Source organism: Echeneis naucrates, chromosome 2, assembly GCF_900963305.1.
Source record: "Echeneis naucrates chromosome 2, fEcheNa1.1, whole genome shotgun sequence".
Taxonomy (NCBI): Eukaryota; Metazoa; Chordata; class Actinopteri; order Carangiformes; family Echeneidae; genus Echeneis; species Echeneis naucrates.
Window position 1 is genome coordinate 6,969,536 of NC_042512.1, and position 14,593 is coordinate 6,984,128.

Here is a 14,593-nt window from a genome sequence, read left to right on the forward strand (position 1 = left end):
CAGGCAGCATTATCATGTTTTGTTTTGCGTCTGTAAAACTGCAGAGACACAGAGGACATGGCCTGACTGTGTGTCACATAAATGTCTGAAACCAATCTGTTACAGTTCCAATAGTTGAAATAATTCACCTGTGACCTGCACCCACCTGCAGTATTTCAATTTCTAGATCTGCCCTCCTAAATCTGACGGTCCAAGTGCTGTATTTCTTTGACAGTTTTGGGGATTTTTTTCAGCAGGTGAATTTTGTAAATCTCTTTTACTGGTAACTGGGAACACATAAGGAGGACATTAAATGATACAGCTGCACATGAATTCCACAGAATGACCCTCTGATGTTTACTGAACATCCATCCATCTCAGGTTCTAGACCCAACCACTAAATTCTCATTATTAACTACAGACTACATAGTCTAGATTGGATTCAAAGTGCAGAGTGCTAACCATTACCTGATGGAACAACAGGTCCATGATTTGATGTGGGTCAAAGGTGCTGGCTTGAGGCTCCAGTGTCATGGGAGACGTCTGTAGACCATAAGCCATTTAAAAAAAAGAACAATGAATAAACAATTATCAAATAAAATGAACCGAATTCTATTGACTTTTAGGACAGCCAATAGCGACTTTCCTTACTGAGGAGTGACATCAGAGCTCCGTCTCACTCAGCAGAAGAACAAAGGAGGAGCTTGTGTTTGAACCTGTGTGTGAAACACGGTGTCACGACAAAGCAAAGCCGTTTAATTGATTTGGTTTGTTTGATTGTTTTAAACATATTTTTATTTGAGAGAATCAGCACTCATCACAGTAATTTACAGTAACAAGCGTCCCTCTGTCTTTTCTTTTCCCCCGTAATTTCTACCCCCCACTGCCACCCTGCTGCTACAGACCAACACAAGTAAACATATGCAACGTAAAATACAATAAAATATATAAAAACATTGATTTGGGTTGTTGTTGGTTCTTGTGAACGTTGTGATAATCCCTGCAGGTCAGATTTATGACCTGCAGGGTCTGTTCCCCTGAGGTTAGTCTGTGCTGTGCAGGGTGCCCCCGACGCGCCCGGGGTCCTTTGGGTGCTCTGCTTGTTCCAGGCCTCGTTGGCGCAGTAGGCAGCGCGTCAGTCTCATAATCTGAAGGTCGTGAGTTCGAGCCTCACACGGGGCACAGCTTTAGTTAATAATGAGGAGTTAGTTGTGCGGAAACAAGTGAAGAGAAGAAGTTTGATCTGAGGAAAAGTCACTTCCTCTTTTCAGGAATCAACTTCTACCATCTGTCCACTAGATGGAGATAACTCAGCATCAACTGAGAACTGAGTTCTTCATCATCTGGAAACAGACAGCATTGTTTTCTTCAGCTGGAGCTCTTTGTTCAAATCTACATTGAGATTCAGAGCCAAATGTTTTTCCTTTCCTGGATTTACTTCATCATTTCAGTGACTCTGTGGATTCAGCTGACAAATGCAAAACACAACCAACATTTAAACGATGAGTGTTGAAAGAAAACTTTATTGATTCAGTCTGGTCAGCAGAATATAACCTGATGAAATCAGCAACATTAAACTGATGTTTCTACATGAATGCATCACTGATTCTAAAACCATAAACTGAACATGAACACTCTGTACACTCAGCGTTACACACATGAAGACAACATCATGTGTTTAAGGTGATGTTGAGCTGAACAGGACTTGTATTGAACACACAGAGGGAGTGCACCGTTCCTGGAGATACTGCAATACCAGGTCGATGCGTGGAGTGGACGGAGCAAGCCCCTATTCCATCTCCCTGTTCCAAAAATCTATTTAATATATGGTCCCCGGGTAGGGGACGTATCAGATATTAAACTGATAAGAACAGATACTACACTTGATCTTAGCCAAAAGGCCGAGAAGCGATACCGCTCAGCTGTCGGAGGTAACGGAGTGTTTCTCCGCACCGACCCGCTCAGTGAGGGGTCAGAGTCGGCTTCAGTAACAACATCACTCCGAGAGAGAGACACAAACAGAAGACATGAAGAAACGAAGGAGGGATCAGAAAACAACCACAGACATGTTATTTTCACAAAGTTACGTTGTAGAGCAAAGAAAACGTCTCTTCTTGGTCACCTGTAAAACTTCATATCTATGTCAATTTACTAGCTGAATATTATTGTGAAAACATCAGTTTGTCCTCTCATGTGATTGGCCTCATGGTGTGTCCATCAAAATAACCCCCCTGTCTGCACGGATTCTCTGAAGATTCGGCTCTCCTCGACTGGACTCGGCTTTTTTCGACCGAAAGAGAGAATAATAAAGTGAAAGCGTAACTTTGTCATCCACAGAATAAAACCACAAATACTTCTCACATTTTTTGGTGCCATGATTTTCCGCCGCTGTTCCCTGTTGTCAGCTGTTTTCATAAGAAATCATCAACGTTATCTGAATATAAAACAGTTGAAGCTGACAGTAATTCTTTAAAACGACCTGACAGACTACAGACAGCATTTCACCAAGTCGCATGAGTCCTAATGAGACTTTGCATTCCCCCGTATAAAGAATAAGTGTAAAAAGCTCAGAAGTTATTCACTTCTATTTATTCTGCCCTCCCTGAACGTGCAGTGTTTGATGGGCAGATTTCCCCAAATGAGGGAAATGTTCTTCATTCAAGCTGTTTGTCACTCCCAGATGAAGCTTCCTGTAAAACTAACAAATAAGGATTAAACATCATACACCATGTGCACACAAATGACTGAACACCCACATATTTAAAATAGCAAACAAAGTCATTTTAACCCAGAATTACTGCCATTATTTTATCTTCACATAAAGTCCGTCATGTCCGATTAATGCTAACATACTGTAGCGGAGTGGTGTAGATGTAAGTACTGGTTGAGACAACGCCAACGCCAAAAACCCGAGATTAACAAAAGAAGGCACAAACAGGTTCCTTGTTGAATAAAAAAGTACAGAGACGTGTTCTCAACAAATAATGATAATTTTTATTTAAAATAGCAGGCTTAAAAGGGAAAAAGGCTTAAAGCAGACAAAAACCAGGATGGCAGTTAAAATATATTTATGAAATTTCTTTAAAACGTTATCAAAATATTAACACTGCCAAAAGTAAATTTTAAAAAAGTAAGTAAATTACAACAAATGTAAAATAAAAAAATAAAAAATAAATTAAAAAGGGGGGGGGGCGGAGCTGAGGTCACTGAGGGAGGCGATGGATAAGACCACCAATACTTATCACCATTAGTGCAGCACATCAAACAAGGCGGAATCCACACGTGCCCCTGGTGACCACACCCACCCACCCACACACACACACACACACACACACACACACACACACACACAGAGGGTCGTGTGACTTCCAGTAACCGCAGCAGCTGAAAGTAAAAGTGTTCAGAGTTCAGCCTCCATTTTGAAGCTGTCGGAGCAGAAGCAGGGAAACTGAAGGCTGAGGCCGGTGAGTGTTAACATTATTATTATTTCACTGTCAGTTTGTCCCTGTGGACTGTGGAGGGACGAAGACTCACAGTGGACTTCTGTAACACTGAGACACTGAGACATGGAGGTCAGAGTTCACTTTGACGAACAGAGAAAAACTCCAGCTGAGCTGAGAACAGACCGTATTAACAGTCAGGGCTCTCAAGTTTTGAAGTGAGTTCAGAGTGAAATTGAGCTCTGACAAATGACGCATAAATTCATACAAATATAGATATTTATTGAATTCAGCATTTTAGTGCAGGTGTGTTTATGTCTTTTTTTTTTTTTTGAGGCCGTCAGCACGGGGGTCAGTGGCTCCCATTTCTCAGAGTGTCTGTCTTCTTCTGTAGCATATGTGCGGAATATCAAAATCTCACCCGGATACAGCAGTGCAATTTTTTTCATTGGCTGTTCGGTAGATACACTCTCTTTGATTGGCTGACAGCGGGTTTGTGATAACTGAGTGTGTTAACCCTGAGATAAGGGGAAACTGAGTTATCGGTTCCTGAAACAGGGGTATTTAAACTCTGAGACAATCACCATGGTAACAGACTCTGTGAACATCACCTGCTCGCTGGTTTTCTTTAAGAAACCCTGAGTTTCTACATGTCTCCTCCCACACAAAGACAGCTGTTGGACATGGATTGTCCATTCATTCACTGATTGTATTTTTTTTGTTGTTGTTTGTTTTAGAAGAATGAATATAATTCTATCCTGAGTAAATGTCACTGTACACTTTAATAATTATAATGATGATAAGGATCTTTATACAAATAAACAGAAACCTGCATGATCTACATCAGTCAGATTATTATTCTGTGTGATTGGGATAGATCATCAAGTGTAGAGAGCAGCAGGGTCCCCTCTCCTCCTCCAGCAGCATCACACACTAATGTTGTGAGCAATGTTGATGGAGGTTCCTCAGAACTGGTCAGCTGGCTAAGAGGCCTCTGAACTCGGTTTGGCTTCAGTTTCCTCGGTTCATTTGTCTTCCAATACATTTAGAAACAATAAGAAACAAAGGCAGCACTTTAATATGACCAGTTTTGTTCAGCAGAAACTGTTTGATTTCTCCACACTGTGACTGATTTAATGTAAAATGTTCCCACATTGTTTATCACCATCTAGTAGACAGATAGTAGAACTTCATCACATCCTGTTTGTTTCCTGTAATGAAGAAGAAAACTGGTTCAGTAACATTAATGTCAAATCTTTCCATTTTGTTCCAGAGCTAAGATGAGCCAACAATATTTTTTTGGAAAATTATTTTTATTGTTTATCATTTTAATCCATGAGAACACTGATTGAATATATGTAATATTCAAGGTCTGTATCTCCTGAAAACATTGTCTCAGCTCTGTTGCTTATTAATAACAAAACCAAGAAGCGGCACTCCTTGTTTTTATGAGTTGTTTGATCAATAAGGTTACATGAATTAAATCACAATTCCATCAACACATCCCACAGTCAGCTACCACCATCTACTGGACAGACAGAAGAAGCACCATCAGATCTGAGATACATTTCTCTGAAACTTCCTGATTACTGACAGATCAGACTGATTTCTATGTGAAGTTGTGGAGACACACTATTTAAATAATGTGTCAAAGAAACAAATGTTTAAGATTTATCATATTCATCAGATGAGAGAACCACCTCCTCTGGTCTGGTAATTCCTGACAAGTCAGACTGGTTTAGTTGTAATTGTTCTTTTTGTTTTTGTGTTGTTTTTATTTTTTTACTTGGCTTCTGAAGGAAAGATTTGGCCCTCAAAAATGTATTTCATTAAAATTGTAGACCTCGAAATGTGCCAAGTTATGGTGATCATAACTGTGTCAAAGATCCATAATTCTTCAACTTGCACTGTAAAAAGTAAATGGTGATCTGAGTTTGCTTGAAATAAAGTGTTAATGCCAATGTATAACATTGAAGATTGGGATTAACATGAATCAGGAATGTTCTCTGTTTATAACACAATCTGACTGAAATCAACACAGAGAGAGAAAAGTCAAACAGTTTGTTGTTGGGAGTTAAAGGCTGAAGTTAATGACAGTAATGATGATGATTGTGTCCTCTGATGTAAATCCTGTTGTAATGAAGCTTTTTGTTGTGTTTGTGTGAAGGTGCAGGCTCAGCTATGAATCAGTGTGAGGACAGAGAGGAGGGAGCCCCTCCCTCTAAAACCACTCTGTGTGGGGAACATGAGAGTCAGACCAAAGCTCAGAGGTGAGATGAGGATCTCTAACTGTCCATCTGTCAGAGCTCAGCACTCAGATCACTGCTCCATCATTATTCACTCTCACTGACACTTAGAGTTTTTACTGCTGAACCTTTTCTGCTGCTGTTTTTGTTTTTTGCCAAGATAGAAAATATATAAATTAAGATGAAAAATAAATCACACAATAAAATATTCTTGGTGACTTGTGGTTATACAAATGAAAGCTGGACTTTATTATTTTAATTTAAACAGATAATGTTGTGCTCTGTGTTTTGTTTGTTATTTATTTTAATTAAAATTTTGGTTTTGTCTAGCAACCAGAAGTCAAGACCAGATTCTCCTGAACTGAGCTGTGTGTCCATGAAGAGTGATCGGTCTATGGATGACTTTATCAAAGAAAAAAGGTAAAATCTGATCATTCACATCTAAACCCACTCTGTGTGGGGAACATGAGAGTCAGACCAAAGCTCAGAGGTGAGATGAGGATCTCTAACTGTCCATCTGTCAGAGCTCAGCACTCAGATCATTGCTCCATCATTATTCACTCTCACTGTCACTTCCATTTTTTACTGCTTCAGTTTTTTTATCCTTGTCTCCACTGGGAGCTCAACCAGGATGTGGAGATTCTTTCATTCATATTCACCAGTCCATCACAGGGCCAACACACAGATACAGACAGTGACAATCTGCCACTCTCACACTCAGACCTACAGACATGGCTGTTGTGGAGTAACAGCACTAACCATGATGCTGCTGTGCTGCCTGCATGTAGAGATATATTTATTTCTCTTCTTCTTCTTCTTCTTATTATTATTATTATTAGCATTATTATTATTTGACTTGCACATGTCAGTAATACTCTATGCAAAATACTTCGTTTTAGTCAAATGAAAAATATCCAAACAGTCAAAGTGACATGTAAATGTTATTGTGGCTATACAAATGAAAGCTGGACTTGGCTGATTTATTTTCAAGTTAGAATTTTCTGCCCACTTTTTTTGGTTAATTCTTTTAATGTCAACTCTGTTTTTTCTAGCAACCAGAAGTCAAGACCGGATTCTCCTGAACTGAGCTGTGTGTCCATGAAGAGTGATCGGTCTTTGGGCCATCCTCTTAACTTTAAGGGAGGACAACAGTCTGCTGGATCCAGCTGTGTCTCTATGAAGCGTAAGCGGTCTATGGATGACTTTATCAAAGAAAAAAGGTAAAAGCTGATCATTTGTTGTTGTTTGACTCATTAAAGGTATCAAAGTTTGTCTATCGGTGTTCATAGAAAACTCCTGGAACAAACTGTGTGTTTGTGTCTTTTCTCCTCAGATTTAAGTCTGACAAACATCATCACACAGACCTGGACTCCATATTTATGGTGTGTAAATGTTCATGCAGTGACTACAACAGACACCAACAAAGACTTGAGTTTGAAGCTGCACTCTTTAGACCAGTAGAGCTTTACTCTGTGACAGACAGGAGTTGAATTGGGATTGAACAGGTTTGGGGTGGGAGAGAGTGGGAGAGGACTGGGAGTTGTAGTTCACCACAGAGCAATTATCCATCAGCCTCAACAGATATGTTCTGTATGAATATGGTCTGTTGGAGACTTTTACAAAACATTTCTGCTCCTTCTTCTTCATCTACAGTGAATCCTAAAGAAAAGTTTATTTAGTTGTTTTCCAGAAAATGTCTTAATAACAAAGACCAAAGTTAATCAGATTCAGTCCTGGACCTCCATGGACTCTGTCTCTACAGGGTTTAAAGATGGAATAATTCATCAGTGAACTAGTTCAGGTGGTCTGATCCATCTTCAGCCACAGTCACAGTTAATACCCTGAATTTTCACTTCCTAAGTTGATGTGTTGAAGGGCTGTATCAGTTTGGTCTTCATGTGATGATCAGGATCTCTGTGTTGTCAGAATCGAAAGTCAAACTTAGTAAGTTACACCCGTGAAGTTAGTTTAGTGAAGTCAGCAGGTCTGAATCTTTCTGTGTAGCTCTGGAAAGAGATGTGGCAGCAGATGATACAGCAGCAGCTAAAGTTGAACTCTGCTGACTGATGATCTGATGCTTTGATCCATCAGTTTATACTGAGAGTGAACTTTACACAGGATGTTATTGTGTTCCAGCTGCTGGAGGAGAACATCGTCTGTTTTGTGACGAACGAGCTGAAGAAAATCAAAAGGAGTCTGAGTCCAGATTACCCACAATTCATGAAGAATGAGGATGATGAGGTGGATGAAGAGCAGAGGAGGAGCAGAGAGGCATTTCTGAAGATCACAGTGAACTTCCTGAGGAGGATGAAGCAGGAGGAGCTGGCTGACTGTCTGCAGAGCAGTAAGAGAATTTGACATGATGGATCAATTAGATATTTACTAAAGTCTGAGGAGACGGAGAGAAATATGATCATATTCTTATTCCTTGAGAGAAGTAAACATCAATCTTGAAGTTTGAATTTTTTTAATTTCATTTGTTTTTGTTCATTCAGAAAGTCATGTTCAAGTTTGTCAACGTAAACTCAAATCTGGCCTGAAGAAGAAGTTCCAGTGTGTGTTTGAGGGGATCTCTAAAGCAGGAAACCCAACCCTTCTGAATCAGATCTACACAGAGCTCTACATCACAGAGGGAGGGACTGGAGAGGTCAATGAGGAACATGAGCTCAGACAGATTGAAACAGCATCCAGGAAACAGGACAGAGCAGAAACAAGCATCAGACAAGAAGACATCTTTAAACCCCCACCTGGAAGAGACCAACCAATCAGAACAGTGATGACAAAGGGAGTGGCTGGCATTGGGAAAACCGTCTTAACACAGAAGTTCACTCTGGACTGGGCTGAAGACAAAGCCAACCAGGACATAGAGTTCACATTCCCCTTCACCTTCAGAGAGCTGAATGTGCTGAAAGAGAAGTTCAGCTTGGTGGAACTTGTTCATCTCTTCTTCACTGAAACCAAAGAAGCAGGAATCTGCAGCTTTGATCACTTCCAGGTTGTGTTTATCTTTGACGGTCTGGATGAGTGTCGACTTCCTCTGGACTTCCACAACACTGAGGTCCTGACTGATCCTACAGAGTCCACCTCAGTGGACGTGCTGCTGACAAACCTCATCAGGGGGAAACTGCTTCCCTCTGCTCGCCTCTGGATAACCACACGACCTGCAGCAGCCAATCAGATCCCTCCTCAGTGTGTTGACATGGTGACAGAGGTCAGAGGGTTCAATGACCCCCAGAAGGAGGAGTATTTCAGGAAGAGGTTCAGACATGAGGAGCAGGCCAGCAGGATCATCTCCCACATCAAGACCTCACGAAGCCTCCACATCATGTGCCACATCCCAGTCTTCTGCTGGATCACTGCTACAGTTCTGGAGGAGGTGTTGAAGACCAGAGAGGGAGGAGAGCTGCCCAAGACCCTGACTGAGATGTACATCCACTTCCTGGTGGTTCAGTCCAAAGTGAAGAAGGTCAAGTACGATGGAGGAGCTGAGTCAGATCCACACTGGAGTCCAGAGACCAGGAAGATGATTGAGTCTCTGGGAAAAGTGGCTTTTGAGCAGCTGCAGAAAGGAAACCTGATCTTCTATGAATCAGACCTGACAGAGTGTGGCATCGATATCAGAGCAGCATCAGTTTACTCAGGAGTGTTCACACAGATCTTCAAAGAGGAGACAGGGCTGTACCAGGACAAGGTCTTCTGCTTCGTCCATCTGAGTGTTCAGGAGTTTCTGGCTGCTCTTCATGTCCATCTGACCTTCATCAACTCTGGAGTCAATCTGATGTCAGAAAAACAAACAAGCTCCTTGTGGTCAAAACCGACCCCTGAACCTTTAATTCTCTACCAGAGTGCTGTGGATGAGGCCTTACAGAGTCCAAATGGACACCTGGACTTGTTCCTCCGGTTCCTTCTGGGTCTTTCACTGCAGACCAACCAAACTCTCCTACGAGGCCTGGTGACACAGACAGGAAGTAGCTCAGAGACCAATCAGAAAACAGTCCAGTACATCAAGACAAAGATCAGTGAGAATCTGTCTCCAGAGAAAAGCATCAACCTGTTTCACTGTCTGAATGAACTGAATGATGGTTCTCTGGTGGAGGAGATCCAACAGTCCCTGAGATCAGGACGTCTCTCCACAGATAAACTGTCTCCTGCTCAATGGTCAGCTCTGGTCTTCATCTTACTGTCATCAGAAAAAGATCTGGACGTGTTTGACCTGAAGAAATACTCTGCTTCAGAGGAGGCTCTTCTGAGGCTGCTGCCAGTGGTCAAAGCCTCCAACAAAGTTCTGTATGTGCAAATAAATCCAACAAGATCAACTAAATCTTCATGTAACTGAAATCAAAAAACTTTTTTGTGAAACAATCTTTGGAATCATTTTCTCTTGTTTTGCCGTTTCCTCCTCAGACTGAGTGGCTGTAACCTCTCAGACAGAAGCTGTGAAGCTCTGTCCTCAGTCCTCAGCTCCCAGTCCTCTAGTCTGAGAGATCTGGACCTGAGTAACAACAACCTGCAGGATTCAGGAGTGAAGCTGCTGTCTGCTGGACTGAAGAGTCCACACTGTGAGCTGGAAGGACTCGGGTTAGTCTTGAAATGTTTGGTTTCAATTACAGAAAAGTTATTTTCCTTGAAATATCAAGTCAAACTTGATTTAAAAGCATTTTTCATACCAATCAGCAACACAAAGTGCTTTACAGGTTTAAAGTGAAAAAAAGAAACGGTAACAACTGAGGAATAAACATACAACTTAAGCAGTAAAATGCTCATTAAAATGACTGTGCACAGAGGAACCAGATGAAGAAACCTTTGGCAGCTATCCACACAGAAAAGCGTCTGACCTCACAACCACGGCCAGAGGAAATAGTTTGCCATCCATGACTGCATATTTGTAATACAACTTAAAAGAGCATCAGATAGACCTGCAACATTAAGACATGGTAATGTAAAGCTTAGTATCATCAACATAGCAATTTATGCCTTGCCTCCTGATGATGCTCCCAAGTGGAGGTATACATAGATTAAAAAGTATTGGACACTTCGAACCAATTAAGACCAGTACTAAGAGGCCCAGCAGGTTTCTAAGTCTGTGTAAAAGAATTGTGACCTAATGTATCAAAAGCAGTACTTGGGTCCAGTATCACCAGGACTGAAGGTTTCTGTGAGTCCATACACCTGATATCATTAACAATGTTTAAAAGGGCTCAGTACTGTGAGTATTTTCCTAAAACCTAATTAATATTTCTCCAAAATACTGTTCTTGTTCTAATTTAAACACTTTTTTTCTATGATTTTTTTTTTCTGAGAAATGATGATTTGAAATTAGGTTGGTAGTCACGAAGAATGTCAGTTTATGAACTGGTCTTCGGAAGGGCCTCACTGCAGGAAGACACCTTTGCCATCTTTCACAGTTGTGATGATGGAGTCGTCATTCAGGAAAATATTTAAGGGGCTTAAAGACTCCACCATAGAGCAAAATCAATGCATCACTATGCAGTGTTTGTGTAACAGTAAGTCACTATATTTTTTCTTTCATAAGTGGGTTTGTGGTTCAGCTGTTCTTTGTGTTTTCTCTCAGTGTTTCTTTTTTCTTTGTTCTGTTGTCTCTAAAAAGTGGCAGCTTATTTAATTAATGGAGCTCATGAGTGCTTGTTGTTCCTGCTGCATTGTCTCAAGACCTGATTATATATATTATTGCATTAATGAAAGTGGTTTTATTCTATACTCAGTAGTCTGCAGTCATCAGAATTTCTGTTTTATAGAAAAGGAAAGTGTCGTCGTTTTGCACATAAGGGTCCATTAAAGTGCAGCAGATTACATGATGATCTACTAGTGTAGAAACTGACGCCTGTTTGCTCATTTTTATTCAATAGTTCTTTCATCTGACATTGTCATCCTCACAAAGCATTTTTTATTGTGTGCGTTCAGTCTGTCAGGATGCCTGGTCTCAGAGGAAGGCTGTTCTTCTCTGGCCTCAGCTCTCAGCTCCAACCCCTCCCATCTGAGAGAACTGGACCTGAGCTACAATCATCCAGGAGACTCAGGAGTGAAGCTTCTGTCTGCTGGACTGGAGGATCCAGACTGGAGACTGGACACTCTCAGGTCTGAACAGCTCTGAGGAACTCTGCTTCATGTTTGATGGTGGATCAAGTTGATCCTGACTCTGTTTCTTCCTCCAGGGTGGACCATGGTGGACCACAGAGACTGAGACCTGGTCTGAGGAAGTGTGAGTGTGTTTTCACTTTGATTCATGAAAAATCAGCTGCTCATGTTACACTAGATGTTTACATTTCTGACTGAAGTACAAAGATGAGTTTCATTCAGGATCAACACTTCATGTGTTTATTGATGTGGAGCTCCATCAGCCGTCATCTTTGACTCCACAGCAGAAAAAAAGCAGAACATTGCTGACATCTTGACTCTCATGTTCAGTAACTGTTGATGTTCTAACTGGATTGTTGGCTTTTCATTTAAATGTAGTCAAACATTGTTCACAGGTGATGAAATGTAAGTTTGAATGATTCTTGTTCTCTCCATCAGATGTCTGTGAACTGGAACTGGACACAAACACAATCCACAGAAACCTCAAACTGTCTGACAACAACAGGAAGGTGACAAATGTAGCAGAGGATCAGTCATATCCTGATCATCCAGACAGATTTAATAACTGTCCTCAGCTGCTGTGTAGAAATGGTCTGACTGGTCGCTGTTACTGGGAGGTCGAGTGGAGTGGAGAGGTTTATATCTCAGTGAGCTACAGAGGAATCAGAAGGAAAGGATACAGTGCTGACTGTTTGTTTGGATATAATGATCAGTCCTGGAGTCTGACCTGCTCTAAGGGTGGTTACTCTGTCTGGCACAACAGCAGAAAAGCATCGTTCTCCTCCTCTGTCTCTCACAGAGTAGCAGTGTATGTGGACTGTCCTGCTGGCTCTCTGTCCTTCTACAGAGTCTCCTCTGACTCACTGATCCACCTCCACACCGTCAACACCACATTCACTGAACCTCTCTATGCTGGGTTCTTCATCTGTTCTGGTTCAGTGTCTCTGAGAAAGTTGTATTGAAGGAGACTTGAAACTAGAAACTGAGCCACTTCACTGTTGGCTTCACTTCTCAACTCTGGAGTCTCCATCAGTTACATATTGGAGACAGATCTGGATTTAATGTCTAAATCTCATTGTGTTCCTGAAACTCCATCAGCCTGCACACTCATTACTTTTCCTTTGTGTTTTGGTTGTCTTCTGTAACTGAGAATTTTTGCTTCAAGAGTGAAAAGGGAAGAAAAGATGCGATGGCTGGATCGACGATGAGATCTGAACTTCTCAGCATCAGAATGAGACAAACATGGACCACAGGAACCGTTCAGTTCCTCCAAGAGAATCATCAGTTCATCATCACAGCAGTCAGCTGCTGTTCCAGCCTGTCTGGCTATCATCAAATGATGAACACTGTGGAGGCTGAGGAGGTGGAGTTTATTAGTAAATGCGTTCTAACCAGCTGGAAACTGTTAAAATATTCCATCGTATAATCAGGTGAGACGTCCACAGTTTAGATACTAACATATCCATACATGTTATATATAAGTACTGTTATGGACCCAAACAGGTTATTTCTTGGTGTTGGTTCCTGTTGGTCACTCACCGAAGTCAATCGGTCATTTGAGTCACTGAGTCAGTGCACACACAAGCTCCTCCCAGTCCCCACTGACTTAGATGAAGCTTTGAAATTGTGCTTTTTTTCCCCTTCATTAAATTTAAACATATTCTTTATGTAATAATTGTTCTTATCTCGAATAATTATTTTTACCCACATGTGGCAAAAATTAATTCAGTCAAATAACAGTGTGCTGAAAGGGCAGAACTCAACAGAGGACACTGCAGCAGAGTAGTTTATTTTCTGAAAGGATCATTCTTATGAAGCGTACTAAATGACCTTTGTGAGACAAACATAACATCCTATTTGAATCTGAGTGTCTGTGGATGGTGATGAGCCCTGGGTGGGGGATATTTTCTTGTTTATATTTGTTAATGTATAAAACACTTTGTGCAACATTGTTCTTTGTTTGCAAAATGTTGTATAAATAAAGTTTAAATGATTGATTGCTATCATACAGTCCAATAATGTTCTATTGGAGTCGTGCAGCAGACTCTCAGCTCAGTGTGTGAATGTGCTGCTGCTGAACTGGGACTCATGAGTTCCACTCTGAACCAATGAGTCATGAATCATGAGTCTGACTGTGAACCAGTCTACAGTATGTGCTGTGGGTGAGTGACAGCTCATAGCGGGGAGGGAAAGGGAGTGAAACAGCAAACCAGAGCTGCTGCTTTTCCTCCTTCTTTCTATATGAACATGAGCACCATGATGCACACTGCTGTGTTCTCATATCAAGCTCATGTTCACCTTCTTTCTTTCACAGGGAGAACATGAAAGAAGCTGAAGCTGAACTCAGCCTTCCAACTTTAGTGCTCCGTGTCACAGACTGATCCATTTTCTGACGTTATAGTCCACACCAGGCTGCAGCCTCTCTGTGTGACACTTTGTTCATCATTATTTTCACACTTTAGTTCCTGCTTCTTTTCATTTAGGCTCCATGTAGGCTGTTCATGATGACTTTGTTTGTGTGTGGCTGTTTTCTTCTGAATGTGGGATCTCTGTCTGAATGAAAGTTTCACAATCACTGCCTCAGACTGCATTCAGAAGGAATTGTTGAAGTCATAGAAGCTGAAGAGTTGATGATCAGAGGCTGACAGCTAAAGGAAGCTAGAATGCACACTGCTCTCTGACAGAGTCGGCCTCCCTCCACATTTAGGAGGCTTTTTCACTTCTTACAACAGCTGACAAAGGGCTCATCTGGGATTTGAACCCCGGACCTGTCACACCCTGAGCCAGAATCATCCTGATTGTTCCTGGAATGGTTTGGTTAGTCAGAGTGTG

The 14,593-nt window shown here is 41.3% G+C and overlaps 1 long non-coding RNA gene and 2 other non-coding genes across 3 annotated transcripts; 2 read left to right on the forward strand and 1 right to left on the reverse strand.

Moving 5' to 3' along the window:
- The first annotated feature begins 1,088 nt into the window (after positions 1-1,088).
- trnam-cau (transfer RNA methionine (anticodon CAU)) lies at positions 1,089-1,161 on the forward strand. Its single transcript has one exon. It is a non-coding gene; the product is annotated as a tRNA-Met (tRNA).
- A 540-nt stretch (positions 1,162-1,701) lies between these two features.
- LOC115058547 (U2 spliceosomal RNA) lies at positions 1,702-1,892 on the reverse strand. The gene has a single exon (XR_003842108.1). It is a non-coding gene; the product is annotated as a U2 spliceosomal RNA (small nuclear RNA).
- A 4,167-nt stretch (positions 1,893-6,059) lies between these two features.
- LOC115057193 (uncharacterized) lies at positions 6,060-7,050 on the forward strand. Its single transcript, XR_003841910.1, has 3 exons — positions 6,060-6,085; positions 6,718-6,885; positions 6,999-7,050. It is a non-coding gene; the product is annotated as an uncharacterized LOC115057193 (long non-coding RNA).
- The last annotated feature ends 7,543 nt before the right edge of the window (positions 7,051-14,593 follow it).